The sequence below is a fragment of the Aedes aegypti genome, chromosome 3 (assembly GCF_002204515.2).
Source record: "Aedes aegypti strain LVP_AGWG chromosome 3, AaegL5.0 Primary Assembly, whole genome shotgun sequence".
Taxonomy (NCBI): domain Eukaryota; kingdom Metazoa; phylum Arthropoda; class Insecta; order Diptera; family Culicidae; genus Aedes; species Aedes aegypti.
The window spans coordinates 378,760,840-378,777,892 of record NC_035109.1 but is presented as its reverse complement, the minus strand read 5'-3'; the positions used below and the strand labels follow the sequence as shown (position 1 = coordinate 378,777,892).

The 17,053-nt window shown below is 40.5% G+C and overlaps 1 protein-coding gene across 2 annotated transcripts in view; it reads left to right on the top strand.

The window, feature by feature from the left end:
• Window positions 1–17,053, top strand: part of LOC5567474 (putative GPI-anchored protein pfl2) — a 139,984-nt gene that overhangs the window by 31,032 nt on the left and 91,899 nt on the right. For both annotated transcript variants that reach the window (XM_021852585.1, XM_021852584.1), the window contains exon 2: window positions 7,066–7,083. The gene's annotated coding sequence lies outside the window, so the exon portion shown is untranslated. The remainder of the gene's footprint in view (window positions 1–7,065; window positions 7,084–17,053) is intronic.

Sequence of the window (17,053 nt, the reverse complement as noted above, 5' to 3'; positions counted from 1 at the left end):
TAATATCCATATGAATTTTCGCACGATCCTCATGAAAACCACACGGGATTCTCAAAGAATTCCCACAATTTCCGCAATATTTTTACTCAATTCCCACATAATTTCTTAAATTCACACAAAGTTCTAAGAGTATTTTGACATAAACATGACTTTTATGGGGTTCTTATATGATTCTCAAAGTATTTGCATAGGATTCTCTCAAGAATACTAAGAATACTAATACTTATCTCACAGGATTTCCTAAACTCACACAGGATTCAAAAAGAATTTTCACAGAACATTCGAAAGATTTTCAATCCAATCGCTCACTATTTTCGCAATATTTCCACAAAATTTGCAAAGTGTTGTTGGTTCTTTGGAGTCATTTGATCATTTCCACTGGAAAGTCAGAATCCTCACTAGAATTCTAGGATCCACATTGGAATTCTAAAATCCATATTAGAAATCCATGATCCTCACTATAATCCAATGAATCACACTGGAAACTCTAAATACCCAATGGTATCCCAATACCCATACTGAAAAGCTAGGATCCACCTCGGAAATTCTTGGATACACACTACAATCCCAATGTTCACCTAGGAAACTAAGGACCAATGCTCCAATCCCATGATCCACACTAAATCACAAGATCCACACTGGAATTCCAAAACCCACACTGGAATCCCAATGTCCTTACTAGATTCTCAAGATCCTTACTAAAATTTAACTGTAAATTTCACTCTGGAATTCCATGGCCCTTGTTTCAATTCCAGGATCCAAAATGGAATATCAGCATTCTATACTGGAATCCCAATATCCACACTGGAATCCTAAGATTCACACTGACACACTACAAACCACACAACAGCCCCACTTTCCACACTGAATGGAATCCAAAAATCAACCCTGGAACCCAGAATCAACATTGTAATCCCAGAATTCACAGTGGAATACCAGAATTCAGAATGAAAACCCAGGTCTGCACTGGAATCCCAGAATCTACAATGTCTACACTATGGAATCTCAGATTCTACACTAAAATACCAAAATCCACACTTGAATTCCAGGATCTATACTGGAGTCCCAGACTGGAGTTTCTGGACCCACAATGGAGTCCCAGAATCCACAACGGATTTTCAGGATCCATGCTGAAATATTACTATACACACTGCAATCCCAGGACTCACTCTGGAAACTCAAAATCCCCATTGGTATCCCAACACAGGTCCAGGTCCACACTGGAATTCCATCATCCAGATCTACACGGGGATCCCAAGATTCACACTGGAGTGCCAGGACTGACACTGGAATCTCAAAATTCGCACTGGAATCCCTGAATACACTCTGAAATATCTACGATCTAAATAACAATCCCTGAATTCATACTGAAATAAAGGGATCCACACTGAAATATCAGAATTCACACTGAAGTTCTGGGCCACCGGTAGCCCAAGATCCACACTGACAATCCCAGGATCTCCACTAAAATTCTACGATCTATTTTACAATCCCATGATTTACACTGGAGTTTCAAGATCCACACAAGAATTCTAGAATCCTCATCGAAACTCCAAGTTTCACATTGAAATTCTTCGATTCACATTACAATCCCATGATCCCCATTTAAAACCTAGGATCTACACTATAATTAAAATACCCACACTGGAATCAAACGATCCACACTGAACTTCACACTACAATCCTAGGATTTAAACTGGAATAAAAAGATCCACACTGAAATACCAGGATCGACATTGGAGCTCTTGGATCTACACTGAAATATCAACATCCACTCTGGAATCCCAGGAACCATGCGGAAATCTCAGAAGCCACACTAGCTTCGGGGATCCATTCTACAATCGTTCAGGAATCTCTGATTTGGAAACCACGCATACTGTAACATAAGACGAGCGCATTGATGCCAATAAGACCGGCTGACATAACAGCTCGAATAATTGAATTTTTTTATGCTTATGGGAATATTACACAATCAACTCTTTAAAACACATTTGTTGGCTCTGAAAAGGGCCGATTGAATTGTTGAATTTGCGTAACACGGACACATTTTGACGGCGCACTGGTTGCAATCCTCCTCGCCCGATGAGGTTTGCGGTGGCGATGACGATGGGCGCTTTAACAAGCGGCTTCAGTCGCGGCGGCGTGTTGTTGTTCCATTCACGTTCCATTGAAATCTGAGCTGAGAATGCGAAAGGCACTCGAGACTTGCTCGCCGACCATGTTCACAGTCTGACTGCAAAAAGAAGAATGAGCGAAGAAGCAGGAATCGGTCTGCTTTTATAGTGCGAAGTGGAACGCAAAAGAAGCGTGGAAAACTGATTGCACGTGATTGGTTGCGTAAGAAAGGGGTCGACATTTTCCCAATTTTCAATAGTTTATTGTCAATAATCAATAGTTTTCTCCATTCGAGGAAATTGTTGTATACATTTCCGATCGATTGGTGGGAAAATATTGAAAATCTATCGATAAATGACTGAGTTATTAGCGTTCAAAATCTTACATAATTTCGTGACGGTCGCAAAATTTTAGATTTTCAATTGACACCCAGTATATTGCCGTAAGACGTAGTTAACGTCAAAAACCTTCCATTAGACTGCTCTTGAGCTCTTCCATAACTTTACCGAAGATACCATCCTTCCATTTTGTTTAAAAAATAGTAGTATTCATAAACATTGATTATTTACTTTTCTAGATTTGGTTGATTTTTAGCGGATTCTGCTGAAATTCTCTATAGATTCTTCGCGTACGGAAGGGTTCCGTACAAGAAGGATTCCGATTTGAAAATAATAATTGAGTACAAATTTTTATGTAGATTCAAAGTACCATATATGGTGGAATTTATCATGAAAATTAGCAAGCTGTTTTTGAATGAATTATTTGTTGAATTTGAATCCGTTGGGCCATAGCTCAATGCGAAATTTTCTTTTGAAATTTTCACTAGGAATCCTTTGGAACTCCATCTATTTTGTAATCTTCAAGGAATCCAAACACAAATCGATTGAAAACTAACTAGGAGCTATTCAATGTATTATTTGGGCTATCATTATACATTACTAAATAGATGTGCTGAAGATCTCACCAAGAATCTTCCATGAGTCATACAAGAAACTTTTGAATGATATTTAAACAAATCGAAATCTGAAAAGAATTTTGCCGGGAATCTACTTAAAAACATCCTTCGGATGACAAGAGTGGTTAGTTGTTTGCAAGAATCGCTGTGGTTCCCAGTGGGTTCTCAAAAATATCGAATTTGGAAACCAGACAGACAGACTCGAGAAGCTTTTCAAAGAAGACTCAGGTATTCTCAGAGGTTTCAATTGATTCCAAAGATGTTTCTAAAATGTCCCTAGAGCATTCAAACGGTCGTAAGGATTTCCAAATGGCTTTCATGGGTTTCATGGGGTTTTAAGGAACATGAAACAGACTTCTAGGGCATTCACAAGGGATTTCGAGAGGTTCCAAAGAAATTCAGGGGGTTTTCCAATGAGTGTTGAGGGTTTAAAAGCTGACTGAAAAATCTACTGGGAAAGTTTTAGAAACTCCCGAGAATCATCTGGAAATCTTTGGGAAACCACTTTCAGCTCTTCCATACTCGATATTCTGTATCTCGATATCGAGTTAGAGAACCATGGCTACCTCAATGGTCCCTTGGATCGCAGTTTAATTGGTTTCGATACCTCCCTAACTCGATGTTATGGATAGTTGACTGTAACATGGAACCTGAATTTTGTGGGCAATCGCTGATTATTTCCGAGAAAACATTGGGAACCCCTAGGATACCTTTGAGAAATTCAAGCACAAATCGCTTGAGAACTAATAAACAGTTTAACAATGTTTTTTTTTTGGACAACCAAGAATATCGCAAGCGGCTTCGAAAAGCTTTTCAAAGGATTCTCAGGAGTTCTCAGAGGCAGGCTTGATAGAAACTCATCTGCGATGCAAAGATGAGGCGATTTTGCAGTTTCTCTGAGGAGTCAATCAAAATTTTCAACACAGATCTTCAAGCGATTAGAGTGAGATTACAAAAAAATGCGAGGACTTTTTCTTGTACTCTTTCTCTCTTGCTGCGATGGTCACCTTTACTCACGCTTCAAAAGAACTCTTGACTGTCCCGCCTGAACAAGACAGTCTTCGGGGAGTTGTGATGGCATTTTTTATGGAATTTAACTCTGTTGTGTTTTGTGCCGCATCTTTCTCGCTCATTTTTCGTTGCCTCTTTGCTTAGCATTTGTTCGCTTCCTCACAAAGAGACACTGCTCTAGAGTATGTCACCGAACTCTGATGATGTTGAGGAGTATTATCAAGCCTGCTCAAAGGTTTCCATGGATTTCAATGATGGTCTTAAAAGTTCCCAATTGTATCCAAAAGATTTCAAGGGTTTCCAAAGGGCTTCTATGAGTTTCTTGTGGTTTTGAGGAATATGCGATGGACTTCTTTGGCATTTTTGAGAGATTTCCAGAGGTTTCCTACGTATTTCAAGGGGGTTTCAATGAGTTTTTAATATTCAAAAGAAGCGTTGAGCATTCTTGGGACTCCAAAGATGTTACCAAAAAGTTTTAAATAGATGGCTTAAAAGGCTTCCTAGTTCTCATAAGTTTCATGCGGTTTGCGTGAAGTTTGGGATGCTGTGAATCTCTTATGAATCCTGGGAAATACGCAAGAAGAGAGCTGGAAACTCACTGAAAAAAGTAACTGGAAAATTTTAGGAAACTCCCGGGAGCCGTTAAGAAATCTCTATGCGAAATCACTTTCAATCAACTTGGAACCTGAACATTGTAGACAATCAATGGGTATCTCCGAAAACACCTTGGGAACCCCTGGGATAACTTTGAGAATCTCTTGAAAGCCCAATAAACTTTTTTCAGCTCTTGGGATCACATGAGAATGTTTAGTTAACCCCTAAGAACCCTTGAGGTCTTAAGCGAAAACCTTATGGACATCTAAGAATTCTATTATACCTCTCATAGCCATGTATCCCTGATATCTTATGGAATCCTCTTAGAAATTTCTGGAACCCCCAAGCACAACGTATAATTTGTGATACAAATTGGGAAATAAACAATAATAATGAAATCGTTTATGTTGTTCATTGTAACATGTTCAATTTTCATGTATTTGTCTTTCAATTAAATCATGTGTCACTCAGTCTTGATATGAATCACATCTCCAGCAATTTAGTTGGACTCTGCTAATCCTCCAATTAAAACGTTTGATTAACACAAACATATTACAGGCAAATCAATGACACTACTCAAGTCGTCACAGATCCAACAAATTAAATCAGGATGCTAATCTCCACTTTGGAGCGACAGTTTGCCACCACTTGTTGATACTTGAGTGGATTTGCATACAAAGACAAGAGCCCCGCCATTGTACCTTTGATCCTAGGGAGAGATCACAACGAGAGCAGTGTGTACAACTGCCACAATTAATGAACGGGTAAACTGTCCAGCCATTAAGTACAATGACGAGGGGTTCGCTTCTATTCATCTTGAGTTTCGCCTCGCTTCTACCTTAAACTTGTTCTCGAGACAAAGTTTCGATTTTCTGTTAATCAGTGGATACAGACATTCTATATTTTAGATACATTTGGCTTCAATGCCCTCAATATGATTTGACATATCAAGCGCTTTCAAACTGCAAATCAAATTATCGAGCTTATTGTCAATTAGGTAAAATATTTGGTTTACCTCTTTCATTGCCGAAACTGGATTTAGAGCCTTTAAATTTTTTGTAAATTTCCAAAAAAATTTGCGGCCAGAATCCAATTGAAATATTTTGTTTTCGGAATTTTTATTTGCCTTCTTCTCACGTATTAAAGACGAATCAAGAGTTCAAGATTGCCGTTTATAATAACGCCTTCAAATTATAGCAGAAATCTCTAATAAGAATTGCTTCAAATTCAAGAAGTGTTAGAGAAATTTTCACCATTTTTTGTTGAACTGAACACGGCTAAGCCTTAACGAAACTAAGGTAACTCAAACCACACAATACCTATCTGTTTTTTCCAAGTAACAAAAATCCGTTTCCAAATTTCACCCAAAGTTCGATAAGTTCGCCTTTCCTATCAGCTTTTCCCGGAAAACCAAACGAACGGAAATCCCCCTCCAAGGATCAATCTTTTTCTTCGCAACGATGTCTACGCTCCTCCTCCCCCAAAACTTCCTTACCGCCAAGAAACGAAAGGATCCAAACTGTTGCGTGTTTTATTGTCCGCTGATAATAATCATCGCTCCATTGTCGCCGCCAACGTGCTTTGCTCATCATCGTTGTTGTCGTTGTTGCCATCTTCACAAGAGCCTAACATTTCATTTGGGAGGCGATTGTCCTGTCGTCCCGAGTGGATGGAAATAGCACGTCTATAACAATCACGTATTACATTAAACAAAAATTCTATGATTTATTTTTAAATTGCTGTTATGAAGACTGATGAAATCAGATGGTATTTAATGTCAATACCATTACATGGTATTTGTTCGCCACATTTTTCTTCTCGGGGTCATTGAAAGTCTTAAGGATGATGAAGTTTGTTGTGGGCCATCAATAGGGGGGGCATCAACAGCGAAAGTCGGTGGTGACAAGGCTTTCGAAAAAGAAGCAGAATCTTTTCCGGAGGACAGTGAGACAACTTTTGTGCTTCTACCCCGGACAGGAAACAAGAGCCGCGCCGGGGAGGATTATAATTATCCGAACATTATATCATCCGCTTTCAGGAGGAGAAATGCGTTGTAGCCTGGGATAATTGGCTCGGTATTACAATGGACTGTCGTGTGATGGGATGGACGACGCCTCCGATTCTGTCACGTAATGAGCTCGATCATCAGCGAGAGGAAGTTTCCCAGTTATGAGGATTATTGGGAAAAAGGGGAAATCTTCATTAACTACCGGAGATTAATTGGATGATGGGCGATGCTTAGGTAAACTTTATGGCCTTCGTCTATCGATGAAGGGCGTTGATTGAGAAGATGTTGTGATCTTGTTTCGAAGAATTAATATGTATCGTGATTTACAACGCAATTTCAAAACACTAATTCTAACATTTCATCTTTCCTTATTTGATTGCAGATTCATCATAATTAATTGGTAAGTATTTCTTACTCATGGAGCCCAATCGATCAACACAACTAAGGTTACAGCAGAAGTTCTCAAGACTTCCCAGGGTCATCTGGATGGATTCCCAATTATTCATAGGAATCTCTATTAGCAAGATCAGCAGAATAGTCTTTAGATTTGTTGGAATGAATCAAATTTGTTACACGTAAAAGTTGGTGGGAGGTCGAATGTCCATGGCGGAATCCGAACTGTTCATCGGCAAAAATTGAATTGCCATTGATGATTCATCATTCTGTTCTAAAAGACCGTGTCAATAAGTTTACTGATGGAGGAAAGCAAACTGATTGGACGATAGCTAGAAGCAGGATTTTTGTCTGGTTTCAAAATTTGTATTACCTTCGCATTTTTCCATTTCTCAGGAAAATATGCCAACTTAAAACATTTGTTAAATATATCAACTAAGAATGATAAGCTACTTTCTGGAAGTTTCTTGAGGAAGTAAAAAAATCCATAATTGCCAGGAGCTTTTGGTTATTATTTGTTTTCCACGTTCAATGCCGATATTGGCTTCTGAGGTTTTTTCATAATTTTAGATAATTTCGAAAAGGGTTTCAGCTAGGGTTCAATTGAGAAATTTAAATTTTCAAAATTGTTGTTTCTTAATTGTGAAAATCGTTTTTTAATTTCTTTCGGCAGATCCTGCCATATAATTTTCATAGTAGGATTGCGAGTGCGTTGAAATTGCGTTCTCCTCAAGTTTTTAAGACGGATCAAGAGCTTAAGATCATCGTCTATAACCACTGATTCACGGAATTTGTTATTTTTTGCTGCAATTTCGTTCCTTTACAACTGCCAGTTAATCTTCAGTTGACAGGATAGCATCCTCATGCTCTTAAAAAAAGGGGGAAAATTCATTGACATTATCTGCTGCCTTGCACCTCCGTTTCAGCGCTCTCATTACCATTTAGATGTTCGTCGTAATACTACTTCCACCTTTCAGTTGACTAAATTATCTCATACCTATACATAATTCGGCCCACGACTGAAAGACGTATTCGAATGCGTCGAGCTCATGGTAAATTGTCTCTCTAACGGATTTTAAATATACATATAATCGCGATGTTCCCTGTTCAAGAAACATTTATAGAAGCATTCCCGAAAAATTCTTTAAAATGTATTTATATAAAATTACCTCTTATGCAGCTTACATTTTAAATTTTTAGGTCCATGACTGAAAACGCTAATTTCCATATTGTACACTGTATGAAAAACCTCCTTTCTAACCTTTCAACCACCGCTCGTCAAAGCTTTTCCACAAACAAACCGAACCCATTGAATTATCATCAATTTTTCAGAGTCAATCACGTTTCGAAACCACCACCCACATTCAGCAATCACCACTGCACGGTGCTCCCCTGACCGTTATTATCAGAAAAAAATCTCCATCAAATCTGTGCTCACCAGTCGATTTCTATAGCCAAGCTGCATGTCTGGGCAAAATTTTAAAAAAATCGTAGGGCCAGTTTTGAAGTTACGCCCTTTTGAATGTGTAAGTTCACTAAATCTGAGATATTTAAACGAGTTTTTATTGGCCGTGATTATCAGAGTAGATATAACATTAAAATTTGAATCAAAGTTGGTTTATATAGTTGTTTGTAACTACTGAGAGTAGTTTTGAATGAGAGGATAGACGAAATTTGGAGTTACGTCCTTTTGGAAGTGTAACCATTGAAAACACTAATTTCCAATCGATTAATTAGGTATTCTTTTAGGCAGGCATTCCGTTAAGCATGTTCAATTGTTTTCAATGCAACATTGCACTTATATGTCAACAAAGTATTTCACAATTGATTATTTTTTCAAAGGCTCAAGCGCTGTAAGGCATTACGAAGCAATTTTCGTGTCATTATTATTTATAAAATATTGTTATGGCCCAAATAGCTACCTTGGGCCTTCCCTAACCGAGTGGTTAGAGTCCGCGACTACAAAATAATGCCATGCTGGAGGTGATTGGGTTCAATTCCCGGTCGGTCCAGAATCTTTTCGTAATGAAAATTTTCTTGACTTCCCTGGGCATAGAGTATGTTCGTACCTGCCACACGATATACGATGCAACAATGGCAACTCTGGCAAAGAAAGCTCTCAGGTAATAATTGTGGAAGTGCTCATCGAACACTAAGTAGAGAAGCAGGCTCTGTCCCAGTGAGGACGTTAATGCCAATAAGAAGAAGCAGAAGCTACCGGCTTTTGCGGCCAATTTTGTACTGCCCCAGAACATAAACTTCAATTGCTGAGTAATGCACAATTGGCCAAACTATAGCACCAAAGACACATTAAAGACCTCCATGTCCCTTGCAGTTGCCCAAAATTTTATGGCTCATAAGGTAATCTAGAATGCCGTGAAAAGTGTACTGCGATCTGTCAAACTTGGGTACCTTTTGCACTACCGAGTGACCAAATGCAGTACTAGAAGTGGTACCCAATCTGAGGCCGAGTGTGACGGACCTAATAGAACTCTAGACCACTGTCAATAGTTTTGTGATCAGTTGTAGCATACATTACTACATTTATATTTCTCAAAAATCTACAACTTTACCATTGGGTTTCTCGGTCTTTTCGATTTCACAAACACGTAAGAGCTCTGTATAAATACAATAGTGAAAGAATTGTATAAATCAAACAGTCCATTCTCATGGTATGTTGTGAAACAAAGCCTCAGTACTTGAAATATGCTTAAGAGAAGTAAGAAACATTCGTTATTATTTGGTTTTATTGAATTTAAAATCATAAAACTTTCAGAGCTTTATGTTATATGTCTCCTTGAAAATCAAACTCTCTTGAGAAGATTCTATACCTTAACTCCGAATTTCATTAACCTGAGTGTCATCACTCTGAACGCACTATTACACTGAATGCTATTGTCCCGGATATATAATTACCTTGTATGACATTGTCCCGTGATAATGGAATTCGCAGTAATGCCATTCTAGAAACTGGAACTTGCGAAGGTCTTCGGGTATTCGGGGTAATGGAATTCAAAGTCAAGGGGTATAATTTTGAAAAGATATATAAAATATGATTATAACAGAGTTGTTCATGGATTTTACGTAAATTCCAGTTATGATTACCGGAAAATCGTTAATTGTTCTGTTGCCCTGTTGATAACCTGCTGGACTATATACCAGAATATGGTTTCTATCCTACACAATCTAGAGATTTCCATGTACACTTTTATTTGTTTTCGATCGCAGACTGTGCTTGTGAAGTAAAGAGCTGCTATGACTCATCACAAACGAAAAAAAGCATACTTTGGGAGCCTCACAAAGTTTTCCAAATTGACAAAGACAAACATTTAAGCTCTGTAAATGCTACAATTTTGAACTTCATTAAACAAAATAATAACGGATGTTCTAAACTTTGCATTGTTTTCTTCCATTTTGTATCGCTGCTTTCTACGTTGTTAATTTTATTTTATTCCATACACTGCTATCCATAATCGAAAACTTAACTCGTAAAGTATTCCTTGACGTATACTTCGCTTCGATATACAACAGGTAACAATAATTGCATGTAAAATAAACTGAATCGTGAGTACATGGGTTCACCTAGCTATCCACAATATTGTGCTACAAGAACTTATTTGGTTACATGATGAAATTAGCTCCGTAATGCCTTAAAACACTTGAGCCTATGGAAAATCAGTTGATTGTGAAATACTTTGGCGCCATATAAGTGCAATGTGCCATTGAAAACTTTTGAACATGCTCAAAGGTATAAGAATACCTAATTAATCTATTGGAAATGAGTGTTTTCAATGGTTACGCTTCCAAAAGGACGTAACTCCAAATTTCGTCTACCTTCTCATTCAAAACTATCCCCAGAATTTACAAATAATCATATAATCCAACTTTGATTCAAATTTTAACATTATATCTATCCTGATAATCACGGCCTATGAAAACTCGTTTGAATATCTCGGATTTCTTTAGAATATGTGGACTTACACATTCAAAAGGGCCTAACTTCAAAACGGGCCCTACGATTTTTTTAAAATTTTGCCCAGACATGCAGCTTGGCTATAGAAATCGACTGGTGAGCACAGATTTGATGGAGATTTTTTTCTGATAATAACGGTCAGGGGAGCACCGTGCACTGGCGAGTCCATTGCTTCGCCACACATCAATGTGGTGGTCGTTTCGGTTGATGTTTCCTTCCGCCCATCGGATTCGAACCCGTAACATTCAGTGGCAGTGGTGTTTCAAACCTGGATTGACACATCATGCAACCCCAGTATGTGTGTGGATGGCTTCAACTTTACCACAGGTTCGCAACTCCCGATTGGGAGGGGGAACGTGGGCTAATACGGCCATGTTACGGAAAAAGCGATTTGTGCTATGAAAGATGTCCCAGACAACCAGAATGTACAGTACAGTACTGGACAGTACTTCTTCTTTCAGGAGAGAATAAAGTACGCATTGACCGCTTTTCCATACAAAATGGTCAAATTTTAAGATTTGCATCTCGGCTTCTAGTGTTCCGATTGACCTGAAAAGTTCATCACAGCAGGAATTAAGGAGCATTTCAAAAACAAAATTTTAAGTTATCACAAATCAAAGATTTTATCAAAAATGAATTATTTTTGAATTCAAAATAACTTTTAAATGGGAATATTTAAAACAATATTCCCGTCAACAAAACTGTGAAATTTGATAAAACACACAAGTTTGAAGAATATTATTTTTCAGTTGAACTTTTTGTTTTCAAAACATTTTAAAAATAATTCTATGCCATTTTTTACAAAATTATAAACTATCAAGCGTTCAAATGTTTTGGTTTCAAATTTTGGGCTTCATCGGTTGAATGAAATTCTTGTTATTTCTAAGCAGCAGTGAAAATTTTCGAGCAATCGGACACAAGAGGCAAGACCTTCAAACTTGAGCATTTTGTATGAAAAACGGCCATTGCGTATTTTATTTGTCCAATACTTTTTTTTTAAGGCACTCCGTATATATTTTTACAACACTTGCGTTTGTTAAGGAATCAACTAGCATGAATTTTGCATTAACCCGTATAGGCCCGAGTGACAACAAAAATACTAAAATTCTAATTACTCAGCGAATACTTAACGGATTTCAATTATTTTTTGTCAGTATACTCGAACACATATGTAGTCTCTAAGAGTGGCAAAAAGATCTCGGGAAAGTTCCTGTGGCTATAGTTATTCCGGTGGGTCACTGGGTCAGGTCGAGTGAAAAGCAGTGTTGTTCAGACTCATTTCCCCGAAAATAACATTTCCCAACTACGAAGCCACGAACTACTACAACCATGCTCTATCCTCCTAAGATAGAAAAGCAGATGGTTAAGCTTGAGTACTGCACACAAAATCGATCATTGTTGATCCCAGAGAGCCACAATTCAAGTTTTGGTGAAATGAAATGAGAGAGTGAGTGAGTGCGAATCATTTCACCGAAACTTGAATTGCGGCCCACCGAGATCGAAACTGTCGGATCCCATGTGCAACACTCAAGCCCAACCACCTCCCCCTCCATCTCAGGAATACAACGCACAGTTATAACAGTTCATGGCTTCAAAATTCGAATTTCGGGGAAATGAGTCTGGTCAACACTGGTGAAAAGGGTGGTGCGATTTTTAGCCCCTGGAGATAGGCAAATTTTAAGTCTCAGATAATTTCTAGAATCAGCTATAATGTGGCCGCTGTATCATGGAACACACCGGAATAACTCCGGCCACAGGAATAATCCCAAGTTCCTCTGGCCACTTTTAGAAACAAGATATGTAGGCCTTCCTTAGCCGAGTGGTTTGAGTCCGCGGCTACAAAGCAAAGCCATGCTGAAGTTGTGTGGGTTCGATTGCCGGCCGGTCCAGGATCTTTTCGTAATGAAAATCTCCTTGCTTTCCCTGGGCATAGAGTATCATCCTACCTACCACACGATATACGAATGCGAAAATTGCAACTTTGGCAAAGAAAGCTCTCAGTTTATAACTGTGGAAGTGCTCATAAGAACACTACGCTGAGAAGCAGGCTCTGTCCCAGTGAGGACGTAAATGCCAAGAAGAAGAAGAATATGTGGGCCAGAATTGCTGACAAAACAATATTTAAATCTATTGAGTATTCGCTGAGCGGTGAGAGTTTATGCATTTTTGCTTCCACTCAGGCCTATACGGGTTAATAAAATGTAAAATTAACTCTAGCTGTCCGACATCGAAGTTTAAAACTTTTGTATCTTCGGCATCGTTCGATCGATTTTGATGAGATTTTCGAGACGAATCTCAAATGATTTTATAATGTATTTATTGGCACTCTTGGGAAGTGACTCGTACCGGGTACGAATAAATAGAGACGTCTGTTCTTAACTGAGAGGTGGATAGGAATGATTTATTTCTGTGAAAACTTATTTAACAATAATCAAGGAAGTCAACGATTGCTTCGATACATAAATGAGCTGCGTTGCAACTCCAATACTCCTCCTCAACGCTGCTACTCCAATCCGCACTGCTTCCGTAGCTGCTGAATCTTGACTCGAGATAATGGCTTGGTCAGAAGGTCAGCCAACATCAGTTCGGTTGGACAATAAACGTAGTTGATGGCTCCAGTCTGCTTCAAATTCTTGGCAAAGTGAAATTTTGTCGCTATGTGTTTTGTCCGATTGCTGAACTTCTCCGAATCCAGCATTTTAAGGCAGCTTTAATTATCCTCGTGTATGATAACGGTTGGTTCATCTTCTCCGAGGTCCGCCAGCAACCGCTGCAGCCAGAGTGCTTCCTGCGAGGCCTCCGATAGTGCAACAAATTCTGCCTCCGCTGTTGATAGTGAGACGCACGTCTGCTTGCGGCACGCTCAGAAGATTGTTCCGCCGTTGAACTTGAAAACGAATCCACTGTTCGACTTGCGATTTTCTCGGTCTTCCGCCCAGTCTGCATCCGCGTATCCAATCAGTCCCGAACGGTCCTCGTGGTGGCTCAGTCTCAGCTTCAGGTTGATAGTTCCCTTCAAGTACCGGACCATACGCTTCAGCTCCGTCCAATCTAGCTGGGTGGGACACGTTATCTTCCGACTCAAAATGGCAATCGGTGCAGCTATATCAAGCCGAGTGTTCACCACGATGTACAAGAGTTGTCCTACTAGCTTCTGATACTGCTTGTTGTCTGGGAGAGGAATTGGATTATCAGTTTGCTTACCATAGCCAGTGTCCAACGGAATGTTAGACATTTTTGCTTCTTCCAGACCAACAGACTTCACCACTTCATCGATGTATTTTCGTTGGCTTAGTTGAAAATCTCCTGCTTCATCTCGTAATACTTCAATGCCCAGGTAATACTGGACATCCCCAAGGCTGCTGATTTCAAAGCTTTGCTTGAGGGCTTGTTCCAATGGTTTGATGATCTGCTCATCTTCGCTTGCTACAATCAAGTCATCAACGTAAACGAGGACGTAGCACCATCTTCCGAGAAACCTTTTTTCGATACAAGCAAGGATTCGATTCGCACCGTCGGAAACCAGCTTGCTCCAGTACCTCGTTAAGACTTTGGTTCCACGAGCGTGCAGCCTGTTTCAAACCGTATAGGCTTTTCTTTAATGGGCAGACCTTGTTTTCCATTCCAGCAACTGCAAATCCAGGGGGTTGTTTCATAAAAATCTCCTCCTCAAGGTTGCCATGGAGTAACGCCGTCTTCACATCGTACTGCTTCACCACCATTCGTCGCTTCGCCGCTACAGATATCAGGGTACGAAATGTTGTTTGCCGGACCACAGGCGCGAACACTTCGTCATAGTCGGTCCCATAGCGCTGGCTAAAACCTTGAGCAACCAGCCTCGCCTTGTACCGGGTAACTTCACCGTTCTGGTCCCGCTTCAGCTTGAAGACCCATTTACAAGCAACAGCACGTCTTCCAGCGGGCAGGTCAACCAGGTCCCACGTCTCGTTGGAATTGATCGAATCCAGTTCCTCCGTCATCGCCTGTTTCCACTGGTTGCGTTGGGAACTGGCCATTGCTTTCTTGAAAGTCTTTGGCTCCTCCTGAATCACAGGTCCAGCAGCGCACACGTACCTGTCTGGTGGCTTACCTTGATTTGTCCTGGTAGATCTGCGAACTTCAGGTTCATCTACTTGCTCGTCATTCGGTTTATCTACTTGCTCGTCATAAGTTTCTGGATCCTCCCAAACTTCATCGTCATCGGATTGGTCATCACATGGTTCGGTTGGTTCGTCACGTTCTTCAATCTGCTCCAGAGGAATATTACTTGAAGGAATCACCAACTCTTCCATTCTAATTTCATCCACAGGTTGGCAGCTACCCAGGAACTTGACGTCACGACTCACGGATATTTTTCCGCTTCTTGGATCCAACAAACGATAGGCCTTCGAGACTTCACTGTACCCAACAAACTTGAGCTTGATTGCTTTGCTGTCCAGCTTCCCACGTTTTTCGGTCGGAACATGACAGTACGCATCCACTCCAAATTGTTGAACATGTCCAAGGTTGGGCTTCTTCTTGAACCATCGCTCGTACGGTGTTGAAGGGATTGAACGAGAGGGCAGGCGGTTTTGCAGATAATTTGCAGTCACCACTGCTTCTCCCCAGAACCGATGATCCATGTTAGCGTCAAGCAGCATACAACGGGCCATTTCCACCAGGTATCGGTTTTTCCGCTCGGCCACTCTGTTATGTTGCGGAGTATATGGAGCAGTGAATTGGCCGATGATCCCGTTTCGCTTCAGATACGCTCTAACGCGCTTGCCAGTGTACTCACCTCCATTATCGGACCGCAGGATTTTCGGTTTCTTGTTGAACTGCGTTTTTGCCATCTCAACGTACTCTTCCAGCTTCTCCAGGGCTTCAAATTTGTTTCGTATTATGTAGACGACCGTATATTTGCTGTAGTCGTCAATAAACGTCAAGAAGTACCTCCGTCCTCCAATGGTTTTAGTCCTCATCGGTCCACAAATGTCGGTATGCACTAGATCCATCACCTCCGACGTCTTGGATTCGGACATTTTCGGGAATTGTTTCCGATGCATTTTACTTTGAATACATGCCTCACATAGCTCCTTGCAGCTGCATCCCTTGACGTGCACTCCTTGGGCCAAATCTTTGAGCTTCATCACAGCGTCACAATCTCGATGGCCGAGCCGCCTATGCCAGACATGAACACACTCGTTGGCCGATGTCACCAAGGATGCAGACTCTCTGCATTGTCGCACCACGAACAAACTTCCTTCAAGCTCAGCAGTTGCACCAATCGTTCCGCTTCTGGAAATTTTTGCGCCACTTTCATCAAACGTCACGGTGAAACCTTTCTTCACCAACCACTTGACAGAGAGAAGGTTGGACTTCATCTCCGGAACATACAGCACCGCTTCCAGTGTTATCACTCGGCGGTTGCCTGCTCCATCCAGCACTACCAATTCACCAGATCCGCGACCTCTTGATTGCGTCTTCATTCCGTTGGCAACCCAAACTGCTTCCAGAATCGTCTCGTCCAGGTGGTCAAAGAATTCACGCCAATTTGAGATGTGGCACGTTGCCCCGGAATCTAAGATCCAATGATCCTCACGCCGCGACGCATTTCCGGTACAAAACGCCCATTTTCCCGGTTCGTCGTAATTTTGCACCACGCTGTTCACCTTCTGTTGCTTGATTACCTTCGAATGTTTCTTCTTCTCTGCTTTCCAGGCCTTGAATTTTTCACAGTTCGCTTTCAGGTGTCCCGGTTTCTTGCAAAATAAACACCGGTCGGAATTCGCCTTTGATCCTACTTGCAACGCGCTTTCGGTCCCATCGTCCATCTTGCTACGGCTTTCCCGCTTCTACCATTCATCGATCAGTTTTCCATTCACCAGGTTCAACGTAAGATCTTCTTCCGGTCTTGCCTCCAGAGCGGTAACGAGGGTTTCGTATTCTTCCGGCAGCCTGCTCAGCAGGATAGACACCAGCCACTGGTCGTCGAGAACATTTTTGGGTTGCAGATCGTTCAGTT